Source organism: Pongo abelii, chromosome 3, assembly GCF_028885655.2.
Source record: "Pongo abelii isolate AG06213 chromosome 3, NHGRI_mPonAbe1-v2.0_pri, whole genome shotgun sequence".
In the NCBI taxonomy this organism is placed as follows: Eukaryota; Metazoa; Chordata; class Mammalia; order Primates; family Hominidae; genus Pongo; species Pongo abelii.
In genome coordinates this window covers 24,194,888-24,209,436 of record NC_071988.2, presented here as the reverse complement: position 1 = coordinate 24,209,436, position 14,549 = coordinate 24,194,888, and the positions used below count along the sequence as shown (strand labels likewise).

Sequence of the window (14,549 nt, the reverse complement as noted above, 5' to 3'; positions counted from 1 at the left end):
TGTGAGGGTGTTTTTGGATGAGATGAACATTTAAATCAGTGAACTTTGAATAAAGCGAACTGCCCTCCATAATATGGGTGGGCCTCATCCAATCAGTTGAAGGCCTGAATAAAACAGAGACTGACCTCCCATGAGCAAGAAGGGACTCTGACAGCAGATGACCTTTGAAGTCAACTGCAAATTGGCTCTTCCTGGATCTCCAGCCTTCTGGCCCACCCTCCAAAATGTGGATGGACTTGCCAGCCTCCGTAATTTTGTAAGTGACTTCTCAAAATAAACCTCCCTCTTTATATATGCACATCTTATTGGTTCTGTTTCTCTGTAGAATGTTGGTGAATATAGTTACCTAGTGGAGTGCTTGGCAAAAAGTCTTTGTGGATAAGTGAATGAATGAATAAATGAATAAACGGATCCTTATGGCCCTTGGGTGCTCTGGATCTAAGGGAAAGCCTGCTTTTTTAACTTCAGCTGATGGGATTATGTATGGAAACAGGCTTTATAAAGGGTAGAGCTTCACACAGATGTTTGTGGTTACAATTGTTACTTCTCCCACCACTGTTACTACCTCGATCGTAGCTACTGGTTCTAGAACTTTGGCCACTGCTGGCCTTCAAGTGGTTGGCAGCTCTTGCCCTCATGGATAACCTGACACCTATTCCAAATAACCTCCACCCCATCCTCTTTCCCCAGCTGCCTAATACTAACTTGGTCAACTGATGTTTAATTTCCTGTCTCCCTCCTCCATCTGGGCCACACCGTTTGAAGTCGTGCCTCAGTTTGTTGGAAGAAAGCCATGAGGAGGGGGCCTTGACTGTTTTCTTTTTCATGAGCAAATCATGCATCCATTGAAGAACTGAATGAATTAGCAGCTGGACAGGGGCTTTTTGCTAGTGTGTCTGGTGGTAGGAGAAACCAGTTCTCCAAACTCAGTGTTTTTGCCAAGACATGTTACTGTCGCCACTGAAAAGCCTGTGCTGAATGAGAACAGTTTCTGAAACCAGTGACAAGCCCCAGATGAGAAATTGCCCCAATTTACTGCAAGTCCAAACAGCTTGGCTCCGAGGAGTGGGCTGGCACAACATTTGCAGAACAGCTGTGAGATCAATTTGGGTATGGGTTTATTAGTCATGAGCTGGGTTTGGAAGGGTGTCTATGGGGAGAAGGGTCTTGGACAGGGGACACAAACTACTGTGAATAATCCTGACAGCCACATGTATTGCTCGGGAAGATTTCACCACCTCAGCTGTGCCTCATCAGTTGGCCAGTTCAACGAAGCCTCAGTAGGTAAGAAAGAACAACCCAGGCCCGGGGCCAGCCGGCCAAATCCCAGCCTGGCGTTGGGCCCGGGGTTGATGATACATGTTGTCAGATGGCAGTCCCAGCCTCTGAGATTCTCACGTTGGAAGACAGAAGCCCAGGAAGGTCATGGAGCACTTGTCAGGTTAGAGGAGACCCATGAGTCTTTCTGGGGTACAAGTGTTTCATCTCAGAACACAGCAGGAGGACAGCAGCCACAACAAAGGGACAAACAGTTATCAGATCCCCACCATGTGCCAGCCCCACTCCTAACCTCTGTGAACTGAAATCCTGCAGGGCAAATAGTACTCGAGGCAGTGTGAGGAGTACCAGGCTTCCCAAGAGGCTGCTTCACCCTCTGAGGCTGTTAGCGCCCTGGTTGGGCTTTGGTGCTGTTTTGCTTTCTCTTTCTTTTCTTTCTCTTTCTTTCTTTCTTTCTTTCTTTCTTTCTTTCTTTCTTTCTTTCTTTCTTTCTTTCTTTCTTTCTTTTTCTTTCTTTTTCTTTCTCCTCTTTGTTTCTCCTCTTTCCTTCTTTCTTTCTTTCTCTTTTTTCTTTCTTTCCTTCTTCTTTCTCTCTTTCTCTCACTTTCTCTTCTTCTTTCTTTCTCCTCTTTGTTTCTCCTCTTCTTTCTTTCTTTCTCTTTTTTCTCTTTCTTTCCTTCTTTCTCTCTTTCACTTTCTCTTCTTTCTTTCTTTCTTTCTTTCTTTCCTTTGTTCATTTGTTTGTTCGTTTGTTCTGCTTGCAAAGATAATGTTTGCATTCTGGCTCCATGCTATTGTAGAAAATTCAAAAACAGAAAGGTAGAAGGAGGAATGTGCTGGAAACAAATTATTTGAACATTCTGACATCTAACAGATGACATCTTCGACAACTTTCTCCTATGTATGTACTCACATAGACATTTATATGTAATTTTACATAATGAGAATTTTTGGTTTCCTAATTTGCATTTTTTACTCAACAATGCCATACACAGCTTCCTCCAACAATAACTATACATGCACACATCAACATTTTTATATTATTATTATTATTTTGAGACAGAATCTTGCTCTGTCTCCCAGGCTGGAATGCAGTGGTGTGATCTTGGCTCACTGCAACCTCTGCCTCCCAGGATCAAGCGATTCTTGTGCCTCAGCCCCCTGAGTAGCTGGGATTACAGGCGTGCGCCAACACACTCAGCTGAATTTTGTATTTTTAGTAGAGATGGGGTTTCACCATGTTGGCCAGGCTGGTCTTGAACTCCTGACCTCAAGTGATCCACTTGCCTCAGCCTCCCAAAATGCTGGGATTACAGGCATAAGCCACCATGCCCGGCCCACCTCAACATTTAAAATTATTTTATTTATTATGATGATGATGTATTTTTTGAGACAGAGTCCTTCTCTGTTGCCCAGGCTAGAGTGCAGTGGCACAATCTCGGGTTCAAGTGATTCTCCTGCCTCAGCCTCCCAAGTAGCTGGGATCACAGGCGCCTGTCACCGTGCCCAGCTAATTTTTATATTTTTAGTAGAGACGGGGTTTCACCATCTTGGCCAGGCTGATCTCGAGCTCCTGACTTTGTGATCCACCCGCCTCAGCCTCCCAAAGTGCTGGGATTACCGGCATGAGCCACCATGCCTGGCCTATTTATTATTTTTATAGAGACGGTGTCTTGCTATGTTGCCCAGGCTGGTCTTGAGCTCCTTGCCTCAAGTGATTCTCCCACCTCAGCCTCCCAAAGTGTTGGGATTGTAGGCATGAACCTCCGAGCCTGGCTCACATCAACATTTTAAATGATGGCTTAATATTCTGTTAATGGCTGTATCAAAATAAATGGACTCAGACACCCATGGATGGACTCTTAGGTTGTTGCCACTTTTTTGCTCTCAGAGACCCCACCAGAGTGATCCTCTCTGCACCCATCCACTCTCAGACATCCTCCTGCCCATTTCATTTCTACTCTGTGCCTCGTACCTAGCACCTGCCCTGTGTCTGGTAGGTTCTCTGCAGATGTTTGGGGAATAACTTGAGCAAACAGCTTCATATCCTCGTTCTGTTATCTCCTTAGGAAAAGTACCTAGAACTAGAATTTTGGGATCAAAGGGAACAGACATTTTAATTTTGGTCACACATTGCCCCCTCGCCTTCCAGAACAGTCCTGCCCACTTACGGTCCGCCATACGTTGTCGGAGTTCCTCCTTGCTCCACCGCAGCTGGGTCTTCTCCTTTTTTTCAGTCTTTGCCAATCAGATAGGTTTGATGCTTTATACTTAAAGCTCCATTTATCAATTTGAGTTAAAATTATTCGTCTGCCTTCTTTCTTTTCTTTACCAGTAGCTAGCCCAGAGCCTGAAGTAAGGGAAGTACTTAATAAACATGTAATGCAGTTGCTTAAGAATGTCTGTAAAGCCCATCACCGTGCTAGGTGCCCAAGGACATGCAGAGAAATATGTCATTGTTTCTGCTGCTGGCCACATGGAGACATGACATGTTATCTTACATGGTCGGCACCCACCTTTGGAAAGAAACAATGCTGTGGGAGGGAGAACACAAGAAAATGAGGGTCCCCCCATGGGGTGGGTTACAGAGGGCGTGTCCTGGGAGACGACATAGTGTCTAAGGTGGAAAGGAGGAAGCGCGGAGCAGTGAGACCTCCCTCAATGAGGCAGACACTCCCTCACTGCATTCGCGGTTGGCATCCTTGCCTCACCCCTCAGGGAGAGATCCCATGAAGGAGGAAGGGACTCTCTGTGCAGTGGCCGCGGTTTCTTAACCTACAGCTCAGAACCACCTGCAGGAGAGCCCTGAATGAATACTTATTAAAAATGCATTTTCCTGTCTTCACCACAAAGCAAGTGGGTTGGAGCTCCTGAGATTGGGCAGGTCCTGGCACCTCTATCAGGAAATTCCTTGACATGGCGAAACTTGGGAGCCATGGCTCGGGGCAACACTCACCTAGTAGATGTTAGAGTGAAATAGAGAAGGGGGATTTAGGGTTTGCATCAAAACAAATAACCCGTTCTTCCAGCACCCTCCCTGCCCTTTACACCCTCACATCAGCCCCTTTGTTCTGGTGTCAGGAGGCGAAATCTCTCTCCCTGGTTCTTGTGTAACCTCGCTGTGGGAGAACATTCTTTGGTCTGCGGGATTTAGAGAACTGGCTAAGTGTGGCTGCTGATGTGTCCGTACCCCTGCTGCCGTGGGAATGTTTGTGGCTAAGTTGTCCCTAAAATGCGAAATTCTCTTGGGATTTTTCAGGATTCTCAGGGGAGGACTTCCATTTGCCTACTCAGTGGCCGCAGAGGAGAGCACACTCTTGCTGCTCTGTCTGTCCGAGTGACAGTCCCCTTGCCTGGGACGGGCAACTTCCCCCCGTGGGGAGCTGGCCAGGGCAGGCCGTTGGAGGCAGTGGCAGCTGCTGGAACCTTCCCAGGTAGTTGCCTCTAGACCTGAAGAATGGGCCTCCCCAAAGCGTGCACTGTGGAAAATGCAATTTCTGCTTCTTGCCTCCTGCGGATTCAACGGCTGCAGAGGTAACGCCCGGAAGAGCTATGGACATGTCAGAAAGCAATCGAGGCGCCTAAATCCTGGCTATCACTGCACAGGTACGCCTAAGTCCCGATCTTGCTTTACCCACGGTCTTGGCTCAGGCCCCCGCTCCTGATGGAGCACGGGATGGGGGATGCAGGGGGAGCTGTGGTTTCCAAGAGGCTGCCAGATGGCGGCGAGAGGCCCGGCGCACACATGTCACGCCGACTGACAGCCTCGGAAATGATGCAGATGGAGCAGGAGCCCTTTAGCCACAGTGGATGGCATTTATGCAATTCACTGAATGCCTAGGCGGGAAATAATGCATCCTGATAATCCGCCGGAACCGCTCACTAGAGCTTTGATAGGCCGAGACCGGCGCATTTCCAGCAGCGCAGGGCTGGCGCAGTCAGCATATGGGGGTAATGTGCGTTGGAACCATCATGCCCTGGAACCAGATAATGCAGTTGCTCTTGATGTTGCTGACTTAAGGCCAGATGAGTGGAGGACAGATGAAGAGCAAACGGCTGTGCCCAGGACCGCCCACTCCTCCGGGTTATTTTCCGCCACCTCCCACCAAGAGGACACTCTTCCTCTCCTTTAACCAGCGAACCCACCCCCACCTTCAAGAAGCTTTCCCGGATTTACCAAGGGCAAAAGGCCACCTGCCCTTTCCTTAGGATCACTTTTCAAACCAGGTGGTTTCCAATACTAGAATCTCAGTTGTTTTACCCACTGACTGCGTGGCCTTGGGCAACTCTCCGGGCTGCTGGGGGGATGGAGTGAGGTAATATGCAAAGAATGTAGACCTGGCCGGGCACGGTGGTGGTTCACGGCTGTAATCCCAGCACTTTGGGAGGCTGAGGCGGGCAGATCACGAGGTGAGGATTTCCGGACCAGCCTGGCCAACGTGGTGAAACCCCCTTTTTATTAAAAATACAAAAATTAGCCGGGCATGATGGTGCAGGCCTGTAATCCCAGCTGCTCAGGAGGCTGAGGCAGGAGAATTGCTTGAACCCGGGAGGCAGAGGTTGCAGTGAACCGAGATCGTGCCATTGCACTTCAGCCTGGGAGACAGAGCGAGACTCTGTGTCAAAAAAAAATAAAGAATGTAGACCTGTGCCTGGAACAAAGGAAGGCTCATTATTAGAATTATTATACATAATATATAATCCATATGTTATTACAAATATTACATATACACATAATGTATAATATACATATACATAAAATATGTACATTGTATATATAATTTACCTGTATATATGCAATTTAGTATACCTGCATGTGTGCAATTATATATTGTAATGTATAATCCATGTTATAACACATATTACATATGCACATATAATATACATATACATAAAATATGTACATGGTATATATAGTTTATCGGTGTATATGTATTTAGTTACATATGTTACATATTAAGTTACAAATTAAGAAAAAGAAAATATAACAAAGGGGATGGAAATCCCTTATTATCTGTATTGGGTCATTTTCGCATTGTTATAAGGAAATACCTGAGACTGGGTAATTTCTAAAGAAAGGGATTTAACTGGGTCACATTTCTGCAGGCTGTACAGGAAGCTTGATGCTAGGATCTGCTTGGCTTCCGGGAGGCCTCAGGAAACTTACAATCATGGTGGAAGGCAAAGAGGGAGTGGGCATCTCACATGGTGAAAGCAAGAGCAAGGGGGTGGAGGTGCCACACACTTTTAAATGACCAGATCTCTGGAGAGCTCACTATCATGTGGACAGCACCATGAAAATGGTGCTAAACCATTCATAAGAAATCCACCTCCATTATCCAATCACCTCTCACCAGGCCCCACCTTCAACAATGGGGATTCCATTTCAGCATGAGATTTGGGCAGGGACACACATCACTGTATCACCTTCCTTCTGTCCCTGGGGGATGGGAGACAGTGGTTGTGGGAGAAAAATGGCACTAGAGAGAGACTGAAAATGTCACGTAGTTTTTCCATTCCCAGCAGGCATGGCTGGAGTGGGTAGCTCTAGGAATATCCAGACAGGCACGAGTGTACTAGAGCACACAGAGCTTGCACCTTTTCCACTGGGTAGTCAGGGCTCAGGGGAGGCTGCAGGCCCCAACTCAGCTCTGGAGCGATGATGAGAAGCAGAGGAGGGAGCGGGAGCTGGCCACCACACAAGCCTGAGGTGGCGCTTTCCAGCTTCCTGCCCTCTTTTGTTTTGAAAAAACCAAGCCCTGAAGGGAGAGAAATTGCTTTTTTTCTAAATTCCTTCATTTCACTATTTAACATAGGCCAGAAAACAGGCAGTCACAGGAAGAAAGGGACACAGGCTGCTGGTTAGACTGTGAATTTTCTAAAGAACTGGGTTTCTCTTCTGCCTCACAACCCAGGGTACACGTGGAGAGACAGAGCTTGGGGGAAGAGAAAGTGAACCTTCAGCTAGCAGTGTGGAAGCCAAGCACAGTTGGAGAGGCCCAGAAGCCCTGGAGCTCAGGCCTGTCCAGTGGCCTGCATGTGGAGCACCAGGAGGGCCAGGGTTTGTTTCTCAGTCTGCTTTCCTGAGCTGCGTGGGTTGGACCCAGAGGTTCCAGCAAACCATGGATAAGGAAACTTGGAAGCAAGCAAAGTGCCAGTGCATCTGCCAGGGGCAAGGAAGGCAGTCAAGGCCAGCGGGTGGATGCAGAAGTGTTTTCTCAGCTGCAATCCCACTCCTGATACCCCTTCCCTGCTCTCCACTGAGGAGAGATCTCTGATTTTTCTTTCAGGTAGTAGAAGATACAGCCCCAGGGGTAGAATGATGATTGACCTCAGCCCATCATGGTAATCCTATCCTCCTTTGCTAAGTATTAAATTTACCAGCCTCTCTTGCAGCTAGGTGTGACTATTGTTTTAGTTTGGGCCAATGAGATGTAAAGGAAAGTCTGTTGAGGAAATTTTGAGAGAGAGAGTAAGAGCAAGCCAAGGAAGAAGTTCTGAGAGCCAAGGAAGAAGAGATGCTGGCTTTCTGCCTTTGAATGTAGCCATGATGTCTGGAACAAAAGCAGCCATCTTGCTACCATGAGGTAACAAGCATGAGGATGAAAAGACAACCATCCATAGATGGCAGAGTAGGAAGATAGAAGTTGGATCTTTTGCAAGAAGATCTTTTGTTGAGAAACTAAACCAAAGGCTCTAGGCCTTTTCTTGAGTAAATTGTAAATGACCTTATGGTTTAATCCACCAATATTTGGGTATCTGATACTTGCAGCAGAGTGTATTTTTGTTGATATACTAAGTATTAGGGTTCAGTCAGGAAAATAGAAACTACATCTATTTTTTATTTTTATTTTTTTGAGACAGAGTTTTGCTCTGTCACCCAGGCTAGAATGCTGTAGTGCGATCTCGGCTCACTGCAACCTCCACCTCCAAGGTTCAAGTGATTCTTCTGCCTCAGCCTCCTGAGTAGCTGGGATTACAGGCTCATGCAACCATGCCTGGCTAAATTTTGTATTTTTAGTAGAGAAGGGGTTTCTCCATATTGGCCAGGCTGGTCTCGAACTCCTGACCTCAAGTGATCCACCCACCTCAGCCTCCCAAAGTGCTGGGATTACAGGCATGAGCCACCATGCCCGGCCACATCTATTATATTAATAGAGATAGTTTAATACAAGGAATTGGCTGAACTGAGTATTGAAAAGGCAAAGTGGGACCACTGAGATCTCAAAGAGGTAGTAACTGAAGGAAGCAGCTTCCACCCTTAAGACTGGAGAATCAGAAGAGGTTGGGGTTATGAGGACTTAGAGGCACGGAGGAAGTGCCCTGTAAAGCTGGTATCCAGGCTGGCTCTGGAAGGGTGGGAAAAAGCTGGAAACAACCGCTGCTGCAAGGCTGAAGGCTGGTGCTGAGGCTGTGCAGATGGGAACAGGAAGAAAACAGGAGGAAACAAGCTCATTTTCTCTGCTCCACTACCTTCCGGTTTCCCCTGAGAAAAAAAGAACTTTTATCTGAGGAATGCAAGTCCTTTTAAATGATCAAGCCCAGAGAGACAAGACAATGAGACAGCACTCACATCCTACACTTCACTGTGAGCTATGCATTCATCTCTTGAAACTGCTTGCTATTACCACAAGGAGCTGTAAATTAACCCAATAATGCCACACCAGACACTATAACCCATACCCTATAGCTTCACAATGTATAGCCAATCCCTAATCAATGTTATTTCTGTAAACCAATGAGGATTCCTGACAGTGTTGTAGCAGCCCACTGCCTCCGTGTCCCCCTTCTTTGCCTTTAAAAACCTGCTTTTAAGAAAGGCAGAATGAAGCCCATAGGCAAGGTTACTTGGGTCTGAGTCTTCCAGGCAGCTCTCCTCACTTTGGCTTAAGTAAACTCTTTAAATTATATTTTATGCCTCAGCCTCTTCCTTTCAGGCCAACACTCTCAACCAATAGAATGTGGCAGAAGTGACAAGTAGGTAGGTTCTGGAGCCTGGACCTTGGAAGGCCTGGTGCTTCCCTCCTGCCCATCTTGGAATATTGCCCTGACATGGCCATACCATGAAGAACGAGCAGTGAAAGACCATATGGAGAGAGATGCCCAGCCCAGAGAGCCAGAGCCCAGCTGCCTCACCAGCTGCTAGCCGAGTGCAGCTGCATGAGTGAGCCCAGGTGAGTCCAGCAGCCAAACCACCCAGCCAACCGCACAAATTGGGAGAACTAAATGTTAGGGTTTGTTATGCAGCGATAATAGATAACTGACACAATGTACAATGAAGACAAGAGTCAACTAAGGCAGGGCACCCAGCAATAGGACTTGATGGTGCTAGGGCAGATAGGAGGGGAAACAGGGGAGGAGGAAGGGGCAGGGACAGGTGAGAAGGAAGGGCCTGGGTCTCTCTTCTGACCTTTTATTATTATGACTATTACTTTTGAGACAGGTCTCCCTCTGTCTCCCAGGCTGGAGTGCAGTGCTTCGATCACAGCTCACTGCAGCCTCAAACTCCCAGGCTCAAGTGATCCTCCCACCTCAGCCTCCTGATAGCTGGGACCATAGGCACGCACCACCACACCTGGCTAATTTTTAAATTTTTTTGTAGAAATGAGGTCTCAGTATGTTGCCCAGCCTGGCTCAAACTCCTGGACTCAAGTGATCCTCTCACCTCAGCCTCTCAAAATGCTGAGATTATAGGCATGACCCATGGCACCTGGCCCTGACCTCTTATCATTGAGGCTCAATGAAATCACAGCTGTTAGTTGGTTTCTTTGAGCAACAAACCCATGACAATGTGGCTCCAAAGCATAGTCCAGTCCTGCTCCTTGGAATGCTGTTCCCTGGCTCCTCATCTAACTAATTTTATGCACCCTCATCCTCAGCTTCTATTGCCGTGTCTTTAAAGCAGTCCTTCCCGACTCTCAGTCAGGACCCTCTATGTGCTCTCTGAAGGCACACTGAGTTTTCCTACAGAGCACTTATCTAAATTTATAATTATTTATTGTAGTATTTCAAAGGATTCAGACCCACAAAACCAAAAGAGCTGATGCATCAAGACCCTATGAGACATGATGAGTAATTGCAGAACTTCCCAGTCCCTCACCCTCCATATGAATTTCTTTAGACCGTCGGTTCTCCCAATGTGGTCTGGAAATCAACATCACTTGGCATAATCTGAGAACTTGTTAGGAATATATATTCCTGGGCCCTAATCCCAGTGATACTGAATCAGAAACTCTGGGGGTGGAGCTCAAGCAGTCTAGGATCTGTCCTGGTGATTTTAATGATACTAAAATTTGAGAACGACTAAGCTAGACATCAGGGAGAAAGGTGAGTTGCAGAAAAGCAGGGAATGAGTGAGATCCTGAGACAAGATAGCCCTATGCCAGGTCCCCCCCTGCCTGGTGTGCCCAAAGGAGGAGGGTGGTGTCAGAAATGCCCAGGAGGCTTGGAGGGGATTGGTCTGAATACACAAGGATCTATGCCCAGTTTCCCAAAGAGATCTCAGATGAGGCATGACTGCATGCTGGACCCACAAAGCCACCGCCTTGGCCCACTGTCAACAGGGCTTTGGGACATGTTGGGAAGACCTCTTAAGTTCCTCCCGAGGATCATTCAGACTGCAAAGCCAGAAAGGCCCAGATCTCTGCCCTCATATTAAGCATGTTATTATTATTACTATTTGAGACAAGTCCTCACTCTGTCATCCAGTCTGGAGTGCAATGGTGCAATCATAGCTCACTACAGCCTCTAACTCCAGGGCACAAGTGATCCTCCAGCCTTAGCCTCCCAAATAGTTGGGACTACAGGCACAAGCTGCCACACCCGGCTAATTTTTTAAAGTTTTTGTAGAAATGAGTTCTCACTATGCTGCTCAGTCTGGTCTCTAACTCTTGGGCTCAAGTGATCCTCCCACCTCAGCCTCCCAAAGTGCTGGGATTACAGGTGTGAGCCCCAGTGCCTGGCTGCCTGTTATATTTAACAAAACTGGATTATGGGGGAACCCCATAATGATGTTTTTCCTGGTCAAACTTCAGGCAGATTGGGAGCTGCTCAGCAAATCTTGAAGACCTATGGTTCAGGGAGATATCCACGGATACCCTGAATTCACCTTCCAATTCCTGGGCACAATAATAAAATCTACTATTGACTGGCCTGCCAGGCACTTTTCCTGCGTTTTATCATTTAATCCTCACTATGCCTCAATGAGGGAGGGACTACGATATCCCCATCTAACAGATGAGGAGACTGAGCCTTAGCGGTATTACGTAACTTCCCCAGACCCATTCAGCCCGGATGCGGCAGGGCCAGGACTTGACCTCCCGCCTATCTCTCCCCAGGATCTGCACTGACAGCCCGCCTGTTCAGCTGCCGGCCTCATTATTTTTTGGAAACACATTTCACACTTTTCTTAAAGAAGCAGCAAAATGAGCATCTCGGCAGAGAAATACACAGTGCGCTGCGCTGGCTCAGGAGATGGAGAGAGGGTCAGAGGCTTCCCCTGCAGCTGGTAGGCTCAGCTGTGGACTCTGAAGATGATATTCATTCTCTCTCTCTCTCTCTCTCTCTCTGTCTCTCTCTCTCTCTCTCTCGTCATCCTTTGCTCCAAGCACCAAAGCTGAAGAGAATAAACAGCGGGCAATGCATCTCCTTGAGTTTATTTACTAAAACAACATTTTTTATTACCAGGACATGTTCAGAGCGAAAATATGACAGCCCACATTTTATGTCGCCATTGATCTTTAATCCGAGCCTGCCTCGAGGTTTCCTATAAAATCAGGGCTTCCTGGTCCCAAATGTGATTCCGGCACCCGAGTGAATGACGGCCGGGGCTGCTCTTTTCTCATCCGAAAAGGCTGAAATTGCTTTGTGTAAATGGGTAGAAAATGCTGATATTTGGATTCTATAAATATCTCGCCTCCTGAGCGAGCAGCGCCGGGTTTCATCTGCGCGGTTTCCTTGGAGTGTTTGGGGCCTTATCACTTGTATCCAGGGTGCGGCATACAAATGAGCCCCCGCCCCGCGCGGGTTTGGAACATTTGGGCGCATCTGCGGTTCCCGAGCGGGGATGCTGCGGAGCGAAGCAGGACGTGGCCCACGAGAGCGGCGGGGGCTAGAGATGAGCACGAACCTCGCTTTAGGGGAGAGAGCCGCGCACAGCCCCTGCTCCCCACTTCCATTTGCAGCCGGCGCCTGCCTGCGTGGGAGAAGCTTCTATCTATAGCGCGCTATTTTTAGCTCCATCATCTGAGGAACCTGACAGCCAGTTAATGACCGGGACCCATCGCGGCGTGTCTGCCGCGCTGTGGCATTCGCACGCCAGGAGCAGATGTGCTGAGGCTCAAGGTTGTTGCATCTGAAAGTGCCCTTCCTTCCCTGGGAGGTGGGGCTGTTTGAGCAGGCCTGTATCAAGGGGCGTCGCCCCCCAGTTTCTGACAGTCCTCATAGAGCAAGGAGGGGGCATCTCACTCATTTCTGCTGCAGTGAATATGTCTTCTTCCTGATGCACCCCCTGGGCCAACTTCCTAGACAGCACAACCTGGAGAGATGGAGGGGACAGGGAAGGCTGGGTGGCAGCTCTGAGCGATGACCAAGGACTCCTATTGCATCCTGGGGAGATGGGAAACCTGGGAAGATCAGGGCACAGGCACCCTAGTTAAGAAGCTGTAATTTTTCCCCAAGGAAGGAAAATTCTGTGTTTCAGAGATTAAATGCCTTTCAGAGAGGCTGTACTCTGTGTTGGATTGAACCCCTGATTTTATAGATCAGGTATTCTCAGAGAGGCCCAGCGACCTGCCCAGGCCCACACAGACTGACTCCCTGCTCCACGCCCTCTGCACCTGCTGAACCCAGGGCCAAGTTACAAGTCAAGGGGCTGGTTATACTCAGTGAATGATCCCAGGGATGTGTTCGGTGTTTGTGCACTCATTCATTCTTTCACTCCTCCTACATACTTGGACCTGGGGTGGGCTGACTGGCTGAGTACCAGGAAATCAGACCCAGAGCAAGGGGTGACATGGAAAAGCCAGTGTCAGGGCCCCAGCTGGGAAACCTGGGAGAAAGTCTTGGGTTGACAGTTAAAATCACTGATGTGCCCGGGAAGAGGCCCTCTGTGAGGCCTCCTGGATAACATCAACAGCCGACATTTGCAGCAGGTAGCATGTGCCAGGGCACCATCCTGAGCATGTTACAAGGATCAGCTTAGAGTCCTCACTGCAACCCCTCAAGTTGGTATGCTGTTATCACCTGCATTTTGCAGGCGGAGAAAGAGAGGCCAGAGAGGACAGTGACTTGTTTGAAGTTGCCCAGCTGGTGAGTGGAGGGTCTGCGATTGAAACTGGGGCCACCTGGCTCCCTGTTCATGCCCTTAACCATTCTTCTGTACTGCATCCAGGTCAGGGCTATCCGACTTGCCTCACTCAGCCCAGCCCTGCTTGAACTTCCAAACAGGCTCCGTCGCTCTCAGGTTCCCCTAGAACAGCACTGTCCAGTCACAGCACTCTCTATGATGGTGGAAATGTTTTGTATCTGCTCTGTACAAAGGGTAGCCACGAGCCACGTGCAGCTACTGACTGTTTGAAATGTGGCCACTATGACCGAGAAACTATTTCACTTAATTTCAATGTCAATAACCACATGTGGCTAGGGGCTAGCTCTTGAACGGTGCAGCTTTAGAAGGCCAGCTGCACACTTCAGTCAACTAGGGAGATTTGAAAGATAATTATGCTAGGACCTATTCTCAGAGATTCTGATTTTGGTTGTCTGGGGTAGACCAGGGCATCATTATTTTAAAAGGGCTCCAGCTGATTCAATGTACAAAAGTGTTGAGAATCACAGGGCTCCATGAGATCCCAAGTCCCGCTAGCCTTGTCTGCCTTGTAGTAAGCCGCCCTCTGTTCATACCGTGGCGGATACTGTAAGTGACTCATTCAACACTGCTCCTATTCCTTTTATCCCTCACCTTCCTCTACTACAGAGGCTAGGAAGCTAAATACTTCATATCTCTAATGGCCATGCAGCTGGAAATGCCCCTGTAACACTGCTCTGGCCAAAGAAACCTAAGCAGAATTCTGCCGGCTGTGTTCCATCAGCCGCCTTCTTCCTCCCTAAGATGAAACCAGGTATCTAGTGTTGTGGCAGCCATGAGGGAAGACTGGAAGAGTTGCAGTCAGCTTGCCTTGATATCATGCTAAGGACACAAACCCAGCAACTGCCTACTTCTAGACTTTTTGTTTTGGAAAACAATAACAACCTATTTCCTTAAGTCATTCTAG

General features: G+C 48.0%; 1 long non-coding RNA gene across 1 annotated transcript; it reads left to right on the top strand.

Moving 5' to 3' along the window:
- The first annotated feature begins 595 nt into the window (after positions 1–595).
- Positions 596–12,042, top strand: LOC129058929 (uncharacterized). The gene is made up of 5 exons (XR_008524378.1): positions 596–1,284; positions 4,538–4,884; positions 7,569–7,623; positions 9,202–9,452; positions 11,616–12,042. It is a non-coding gene; the product is annotated as an uncharacterized LOC129058929 (long non-coding RNA).
- The last annotated feature ends 2,507 nt before the right edge of the window (positions 12,043–14,549 follow it).